Source organism: Tupaia chinensis, unplaced genomic scaffold (genome assembly GCF_000334495.1).
Source record: "Tupaia chinensis unplaced genomic scaffold, TupChi_1.0 Scaffold144806_1, whole genome shotgun sequence".
NCBI classification, from domain to species: domain Eukaryota; kingdom Metazoa; phylum Chordata; class Mammalia; order Scandentia; family Tupaiidae; genus Tupaia; species Tupaia belangeri.
The window spans coordinates 2,338,217-2,347,786 of record NW_006204667.1 but is presented as its reverse complement, the minus strand read 5'-3'; the positions used below and the strand labels follow the sequence as shown (position 1 = coordinate 2,347,786).

The following is a 9,570-nucleotide window of genomic DNA, read 5'->3' as shown; positions in this document are numbered from 1 at the left end:
GAAGAAGGAAAACCAAAGTGTTAGGAAGAAAAGAAACCCTGCCACAGCAGGAAGGCTGTAACTGAGAGTAACAGACCCGGAAGAGCTAGAAGAAAAACCGAGGGGCTGGCTCAGTACCTCAAGGAGCCTAAAGAGGCCAGACGTGAGATGCCGGGATCCTCTTTCTTTCCCTCTGTCTAAATAGCATTTGGCAATGTGATTGAAGTGGAGGATGACGCAGGAAAGGCAACAGATGGCTGGATGGTGGAGCAGCAGTAATGCAGCTCTCTGAGGCTGACCTACATGGAAAGGTTCCAGGTTCACGTCCTGAGGCCTCCCTGGACATACCAGGCATGCATGTGTCCATGAAGCTTGGAGGGTGCCTATCTGTCTTTCTCTTGGACTCATGGAAGAAAGAAACTTAAAAAAAAAAAAAAAAAAAGAATGAGTTATAGATACAAAGAAATTTATAGCACCTTCACTTTTTATTTATTTGTTTTGTTAGAGAGCACGTGCTTGCTGGAGAGAGACAGAGATACAGCGGGTGTTGGGGAGGGAATGAGAAAGCACCATCCGGTTGCGGGGACAGGGGATGGCCACACCACCATCGCTTCTCTTCTGCTCTCCTCTCGGGATTTTGGATGCACATGCACGCTCACCTGGTGTGGTTTTCAAGCCACTGGATTTGGGACTTGAACCATGTGGTTTGCCACACGAGATCAAGCCATCTTAACCACCATACTACCAGCTGGTCCAGCACCTTCCCTTTTAATAACTCACACACTTAAAAGGGTGGAAGGAAATTTTTAAGCAAGAAATACATATTTTTAAACATTTTTCCCTCTTTTCCTTTTCTTGTTGACTGAAACACTGCATAGTCTTATTTTCGAGAAAAATGAAACTTAGTGTTTTAGCATTCATCTTCAGTAGAATATAGTTTTTAGGGGGAAAAACAATTTTACGGGGATATCTGAAGTGAATAATTACTAAGGACCCTAAAGTTAAGCTTCTTTATAGGATACCTCTAAGCATTTGTCTCTAGTTTCAAAATAACTGGTTTGATTAACCATTTAATACAATGATCAGCAATTAAAAAATGTTAAAAGAATTATTTAATTTTATTTATTCATTCATTTTACTTTGATTTGACCAGAAAGAGACACACACACACAGACACACAGAGAGAAAGTGAGAAAGCAAGCTGCCAGTTCCGGGACTTGAACCGTGGTCAGCCATGTGGGAGTATCCGGCACTTTAAACACTACGCCACTTGCTGGTTCCCCCCAAAATTAAAATGTTTTTCTGTTTTTCTTTCCTCTTTCTTAATCAAAACCACCCATTTTTAGTTGGAGGCAAGCAAACACACTGACTCTTACGCAGACTAAAAGGTGTTTCAGTCATGATGGGACAGGGCCCATCCGTGTAACCTTCGAAGCACACCGCACGTTGGTATGTGGCTTCTCTGGACTGTCATTGCTGCTCATCCGCTTCTCCAGGAAGCAGACTGGCAGGAAGTTTACTAGGGAGAGCTTTTGGGTTTAACACCTGTGAGAGGCAGGAAGAGAGGTGAGGTGGTGAAAGATAGCGGAGCTCTGGTGCGGTCTCACCTAAGGCCTCCGTCAGCCCAGGGTGACTCTGAGGCCTTCGGCATGGGACTGAATTGAGTGAGGAGGCCTGGCCTGTATGCAGGACGCAGGCTGCCCTGGAGGGGGGCTCTCTCTAGCCAGGAACGATTCCCAGAGGAAGCTGACAGCTGACGGCTGAAGGCCACATCCTTCACTGCAGCTAGGGAAGAGGCCTTCAGTCGTCACTGGAAATCTGGACAACACAAAACAAGGCCTTCTATAGTAACGAAAATATTAAGACTTTGAAATTGTAAGAGAGAAATGAAAATACTCAAAAAGAATGTCTCTGTTTTATTGTTGCCTTAATATGTGGTATGCATTGTGTCATTACAGAGGCCTTCTTATATAAAAAAGATACATCGAATTTTTTTTGTTGTTATTTGAATAAGCCTTTTTTATATTGGAAAGGGGAAGAAGTAATGTATTTAACGACATCCTGGTCGAGGTGCGTGTGAGAGAGAGATGAATAGATAAATAAGGTGACCACTTCGGGTTTCTGTGTCAGAATATTAACATATGTCTTGTCATTCACCTCGGCAACTCTTTTGTCAGGAAGGTTCTGTTGGTTGTCTCAGTCTACTGATAAGTAAACGGAATCAGAGAGGTTGAAGGACTTGTCCAAGATCGTACCGCGAGTCAGTCAGACAGCCACGGCTCAGCTAAGGCCGCCCCGAACAAAGCTCCTTTTGTGTGTTCTATCCGGCCTTGGTAGTCCTAATCTTAGTCTCTGAGCCTTAGCCTGAGAGTTTCTGGTTCAGATAACTTTCTGTCCCAGTTTTCACATGTTTTCTTATCTAGTTTTTGTCCTTCCAGACTTAGGGAATTTGACATTTAAACTTCCCATTGATGTCAGGTGATCCTTACCACAACCTTTGTTGTAAAAGGCAAGTATTTTCTTTCTTTCTTTCTTTTTTTTTTGAGAGGTTTTGCTACAGGGCACATGCGCTCACCAGAAAGACAGAAAGAGACAGAGAGATAGAAAGCGAGAAATCACCCCCCAAGGGGAGTGGCCACACCACAATCTCTTCTCCTCCATTCTCCTCTAGAGATCTTGGACACACATGCACACGTGCCTGGCGTGAGTTTAAGCCACCAAGTCCGGAACTCGAACCGTGATCGGTTACAAAGGAGTTCAACAACATACCCATTATGCTAACTGCTGGTCCCTCCTTTCTTTTTTTTTTCACGTTTTGCCATAGAGCTTGTGTGCTCACTGGAGAGATACACACAGAGAGAAAGTGAGATATCATCACCCACTGGGAGGAACAGCCTTCTCCGTTTTCCTTGGGATTTTGGGCACACATGCACGCATACCTGCATGGATTTCAAGCCACCAGGTCTGGGACTTGAACCATGTTTGACCATGTGGAAGTCCAGCACTTTAGCCACAACAACACCTGCTGGCCCCCGGGCAAGTATTTTTAATCCCCTCTTTGGCAGGATCATAGCATTGAAGACAGGGGCACCATCTTATAAAAATCAGGCCACTCTGGGGCATGCTTTGCCTTCTACTCCTGGTCTGGTCAGTAGATGAATTATCAGCTAAAGGAAATCCCCGCTACAAAATGTGGTAGGAGTCGGGGTGAGAGTGAGTCTAAGACTCTGGATACTGTGCTCGATGCCCCCTCTCATGGGATGAACACGGGAAAAGGAAAAACATGAATATATACATCGCTTGCAAATACAGGAACAAATCAGCTTTTAAATAATGGTGCATTGCAATCATTTACGATGACAAGATTCTGAGACTAGTAGAAGGAAATTATTTGAGTGGCCATTAGGAAAAAATATAACCATAGAAGCTTTAAGGATGTGACTGACATACATTCTGCAATGAATTTAAACCTCGTTTCCATTAGAATAACTTCCTAAGGGCTTTTGTTTGATGAGAATGTCTAAAGGATGTTTGTCTTTGCTGAGAGAATGTGGTGGGTCACTGGTCCTCACAATCGAGTCCCGTTACAGGTAACACTGTTGGTTTCTCTGGGTTGTTTTCCACCGGAAGTAAAATTAGACCAGGTTCTCCTGTTCCTTTGTTTATTTAAATAGAGTACTACTTGGGTCAGATCATGGAGGAGGACTTCGGGACATCGGTCATATTTGTATATGCTATTTCGTTTTCTATAATAAAAAAGGAGCAAGGGGAATTATTCTAATGTTTTTAGTCACATTTACTCTTTGATATAATGAAGTGAGTGAAAAAGAATCTCAAACAGAAGTATTTTATGTCTTTTCTCAAGCAAGTATTATTTTATTTATGTGCCTTTGATTTTAGCTCTAATCTTGATTTAGTGGAAGATTTCAAGCACAGTTGGATAGAATAGCACTTTGCATGTTTGACACAGTGTCCAATATAATGTGTAACTGCATAATAAATTACTTGGGACGTTAATATTAAAAACTGATAACGATATGTTTGCCTTTTGAAATGCAGAAAGGGGTATAGGTAGGCATAGATAGAGGGATTCTTTTATTAATTTTAATTGAATTTTATTTATTATTAGTATTATAATTCTTAATTTTCTAAAGGGCTTGCATGCTCACTGGAGAAAGAAAGTGAGAAAGCAAGCTGCCAGGTCTGGGGCTCAAACCATGGTTGACCATGTGGGAGTCTAGTGCCCTAACCACCATACCATCTGCTGTCCCCCAGGGTTGTTATTTCTTAACAACCATGAATCAATCAGTTTAGACATACACATTTGTGGTTTATCAGTATTAATCTAAAGATCTATATATTGGATTATCACTATAGTACTATAGTCAAGACTGATGAAGAATTTACTATTTTTATTGTTCTGGGTATTACAATGGTCATAGAACCATTGTAATAATACCATTTTATACTCGTGTGTGTGTGTGTGTGTAAAGTTAGGTAGACCCTGACAGTTTATAAAGGTTTATGAATGAGAATCAAATGAAGAACGCCTTTGAGTTTTGTTTGTTTGTTTGACCACAGTGAAATCAGAAATCAAGTGCTAATATAATATCTTCAGAATTTATACGGAATACTTTGTGATTTCATAATGACTTCCAGGATTCTCTGTGGTTTTTACATCCCCGTATTATTTAAAGGAAGTTTTGTATGTCATTCTAATGTATTGGCTCACTTTATTAAGAGATTGGTCATTTTTTCAAATCTCTTTATGGTCTGAAAATGGAATGTGTAGCAGGATTCTCAGGTACTGACGTTTATGTAGAGCCGGGATCCCAATGTGTATAGAGGCCAGAAAATTACTTGGGTACCAGTAGGGGGTCTTGAGTATTACCCAATAGAGAATGGTGGACATGAGCAAATTAAACAGTGTAGGCCAGAAGGCGGGTGAGTTTGTGATCCTTTGAGAATTTAGTATCACTTTTCCATGTCTTACGATTCTCAAAAAGAAGATAAAAATACGTATGGTGTAATTTCTTGATTTTTTATGACCCGAGTGGGCCAGATCTACCCCTGCTGTGAGCTGCATGTGCCCCAAAGACGTCCATTGTTCGCATCCTATCTAAGTCATGGGGATGCCTTCCACTTCACAGTCATGGGATCCAATGTATTCTGAGTAGGAAACTAATTATCTTAACAGAAGTTTCAAAATCAAATAAAAATCAGCTTTGGAGAGGTTTAAGTTTTCTTCTTTAAGTGTGAAAAATATAATAACCTTCCAGCCTTCTAGTTTAAGCCATGTCCATGTACATTTTAGCTGAAGGGAGAGGGAGGGAAGTGAAAATCCTATTTCATTTGGCTTGTCTTTTGTCATTGATTGGTCTACAGTTGGACACCGAATTTCCTCTTCAACATTTCTATCTTGGTATGAGATTTCCTGTCGTGATTCAGAGCTTTGTGGTCAGTTTTATCTGATCATTCGTCTGTCTGATATCCTTGATAGGTTTTTCTAACGTTTTAAGCAGAAAATGTAAGTGCTATTTGTGGGACGCAAGCTGGTCGGCTGTGAAGGGTCTCTTGTGATTTCTCAAGTTGTTTTCACGTTCAACGGATACTGGCTTCTAGAACAGAAGTCTGGGAACACACGATGAATGTTATAGCTCTGAACGCGGGTTTCCTTCCTTTCCAAGGCTGTCTTCGGGGACAGAGAGAAAAGATGAATGAAAATGGAGAAGAGATGAGGAAGGCTGAACAGGAGGTTAATTGTATTAATTTCAGACTCGATTCAGCTCGAAGACAGTATAATAATCTATAAAAAATAGAATGCCGACAAGGAGCCAAACCAATCCATTTTTCTTCTTCAGAGCACAATATGTTATAGTAATCAGGAGTTCATAAGTTGCTCTGAAAAACAGCTCAGAAAAAGACATTGCACCAAACCTCCTTAGAATCGGAAACTGCGGGGAAATTCTTTTTCCCTGTTGCACCTAGATATTTTTTTCCATGTGTTGAGTTTCATTTGGGCTGCTCAGTGGAGAACATGGGAATTGTACTGGGCTTCTTGAACACATGGTGGATGGCGGGGGTCAAGAGGTAGCTGAATTATTTTAAATACTCGGGAGCCAGGGGTAAGTTGTACTCCGTAGGATGGTCCCCTCCTTGTGTCTGTGAACACAGAGAACCATCCCGTTTTCCCTCATTTATCCCGAGTTACCTGCTAAGGAGGATTAAGTGGTGGATGGGAGTGAAGTGCGTAAAGGGAGTGACAAACATTCCCAGTATCTTCCGACACAGGCCTCTCTCTTCCCTCACCAGGACACTTCAGTTCCTCCCTTTCATCAGTAACACGGATAATCTCCAGGTGAAAGACCGATGAGAACTCTTAGTACCTCGAAGCACACGCATGTTTTTTGAGATATTTACAGCAGCTGTGAACATAACTCAGCACACGGATGTGCCCGCCAAGGACTCAACATGAAGTCCTCAATCTTACTGTTCCTTTGTCCTGCCCAGATACACAAGCATAATGGCTCTTTCTCTTACAATATGTGAATGTGTCTATTTAATTATTCAAAAGACGCGCATGACCATACGACAGATCTGTGGAAATTTTAAGTAATTTTACTGCCTCGTCACCTTGTGTCTAGACAAATGCATTTGGCACTTGCTGATGGTAAGTAATACCTGTTTATTAAGCTGATTTTCAGACTGCTTACGAGAGCGCGTTCATAAATTAGCTTTAGTGCCTTCGAATTTAAGCTTAAACAGGGATTAGGCATCCATAAATTGAATCGATGATCATGAACTATGAGAGAAGAAAAATGTTTTTTAATGCATTTCTGGCTCGCCACCCCTCCCTTTCCTTCAACCCCAAGAGCCTGCTTTACTGTAAGGAAGGACATATTTAAAGTTAGCCTCTCTGGTGCCAGAAACTTCTACTTTACGTCTTGGCTGACCAGTGAGGATAATCAGCACCTTGTCTCTCTTAAAACTGACAGGGTTTATTTTTTAAGTGTTGAAAGAGAAGTATACAGAGCTTACAGGTTGAGCAGTCTCAATTCCCTGGCCTGGGCGAAGGTTTTGAAACTTAAGTTGTTTTCAGTTGTCAGGGTGATGCACTGTGGCCAGTTAAATGAATCAGCTACTTGAGTCACTGGTGTTTTCTAGCTAAGCCATAACAATTTAGAGTGGATATTCTAATATTTAAAAATCACCAGCCCAGTGGTGTGGTGGTTAAGGCAGCTGGATCTCACATGGCTGACTGTACAGTTCTAGTCCTGGACCTGGAGGTTTGAAAAATGTGCCGGGTGTATGGGTGTGTGTGCATGCATGCCCCAAATCCTGAGAGAGGAATGGACAAGAAAGAATTTTATTCTCTCTCTTTCCTGCTCTCTTTCTGGCAAGTGTGCATGCTTTCTAGTAAATTTTTCAGAAAATCAACATGGAGGCCTGCAGGCGGCGTGGTGGTTAAGGTGATAGACTCCCGCATTGCCGATCACGCAATTTTTCAGAAAATCAACATGGAGGCCTGCAAGTGGCGTGGTGGTTAAGGTGATAGACTCCCTCATTGCCGATCATGCTTCGAGTCCTGGACCTGGCGACTTGCTTTCTCACTTTCCCTCACTCTGGTGAATTTGAAAATGATAATACTAATAATAATGATACTAATAAATACAATTAAATAATTCTTTTAAAAAACATTATTCACAGCAATGTTCACTTTCTGTAGTTTTATGTTACCACTACCAAAACAGTTTGGTAAGTCTATCTACTATTTTAATGTAGTGAAAAGACTTTTAAGATATTTAAATACTCAGGAAATTAACCCAATTCTAAGTTTTAAATGAACTCTGCCTAAACTTAGACAAGTGAAATGACCTTCTGGTTTCTTCTGTACTTTCATTTGGAAAACTATGATTTTCATGCCTCCTGCCACCATGTGAAACTGTGCCCCCCTTCAGTGCCCCCTCCAAAGAGCAGTAAGTGCCCTTGTCTCTTGGGGCTCTGTAGGAAACGCAGTCGTCTTTGGGTGGGCTCCAGTCACATAAAATCACCTCTAGTGTCTTGGAAATGCTGGGCAGGAGACCCTCAGGCACGGGGACAGTAGCCAGCAGTGAAGCAATGCCCATCCTGAACTTAGGTGCTTCTGGAACCCTTGGCCTCTCACAGATTTACTTCTAGATTGTCAGAATCAGAAGTTAGAGGATTGCCAAATAAATTGAAAGGTGGTTTCTCTTGCAAATTTGAGTAAAATATGCCTGTTATATTCAAGCCACCCGCCTCTGTAGGAGAGGGAGCGAGCGCTTCTGTGGTGGTGATGCTGGGCTCTTCGGGATCTTAGGTGTTTGCCCGTCAGCGGCGTGTTTCCAGGCAAGTGATTGCCAGAGGTTGGTATTAATACACCCAGAGTTACAACTCTCTGGTTTCTCCTTTCCTCCTCCTCAACTCTTCTCCTCAGCAGCCCACCCCTGTCGCCTTGTTAAATAAGCATGTAGGCCATCCGGGAGAGCCCAGAGGAATGAGCGGTTTGGAAAATGAAGACTAGAACCGGCGACTGTTTACCCAGAGGGAGCCACTGTCCCCATTGCACAGGGCCTCGGGGTCTTGGTGACCATTATCCCCAGTTTACAGATGAACAAGTGGGATCACCCATGGTTCTTCCAAAAGGGCACAGACTCAGTCCTAGCCCCGAGCCCATGTCTTTCACTAGCCCTGCGTCCTCCCAACTGCCCACCTTATCGCTTATCTCCCGGAATTATGCTACGTTCCGCAACATTAACTTCGTCTTTCTGTCCTTTGTTTTTGCAGTGACAGTGTGATAAGCAGGCCCTGCTCTTTTCCAAGGGCAGAATGTTTAAGACACAGTGTTCTTATTTTAGAGAGCGTTTGTGAGGGATCTCTGCAGCTGATATATGGAATGCTATCTTTATATTCGCCTTAAGTAAGAAACGGGGTAGAATGTACTTTCCTTCCTTTCCACTTAAATACAAGATTACACTTGTATTGAAAGAGATACCAGGGCAGATGGCAGCTTAAAATAGTTTTACAAACACATTCTTGAATTGAAATGGTAGCAGTCTTCATCCAAACCAGATTTTCCAAGGACACAATAGAAATGGAACAGAACGCTGATACTTCCATAGGTGTTCAGCCCTCCAACCGGCTTCCTCTCTCCTGCTGACCTCTTAGTGATGGACAGTTCATCATTTAGGTGAGGAACTGACTCCTGCTCTGCAAGTCGTGTTTTCATGAGCTCCTTTCTTTTCACTTTTTTCCCCTGACAGTTGTTACTGTTTGAAATCTTTCATTGAATTAGGAAAGCATCACTCAAGTTGGAATACATTAAAACTGGGAACCAGCAGTTAGCGTAATGGCTATGTCGCTGGACTCCCACGTAGTTGACTGCGGTTCATGTCCTGGACCCAGCGGCTTAAAACTCACGCCAGGTGCGTGTGCGTGTGTGCCCAAGATCCCGAGAGGAGAATGGAGGAGAAGGGATTGCGGCATGACCATCCCCCCGGGGAGGTGATTTCTCGCTTTCTGTCTCTATGTCTCTGTCTGTCTGGTGAGCGCACATGCCCTATAGCAAAAACC

General features: G+C 42.5%; 1 protein-coding gene across 1 annotated transcript in view; it reads left to right on the top strand.

Moving 5' to 3' along the window:
* The first annotated feature begins 6,498 nt into the window (after positions 1 to 6,498).
* The window catches only part of SNCAIP (synuclein alpha interacting protein), a 145,614-nt gene continuing 142,542 nt past the window's right edge, over positions 6,499 to 9,570 (top strand). The window contains exon 1 of the mRNA XM_027767854.1: positions 6,499 to 6,649. The gene's annotated coding sequence lies outside the window, so the exon portion shown is untranslated. The remainder of the gene's footprint in view (positions 6,650 to 9,570) is intronic.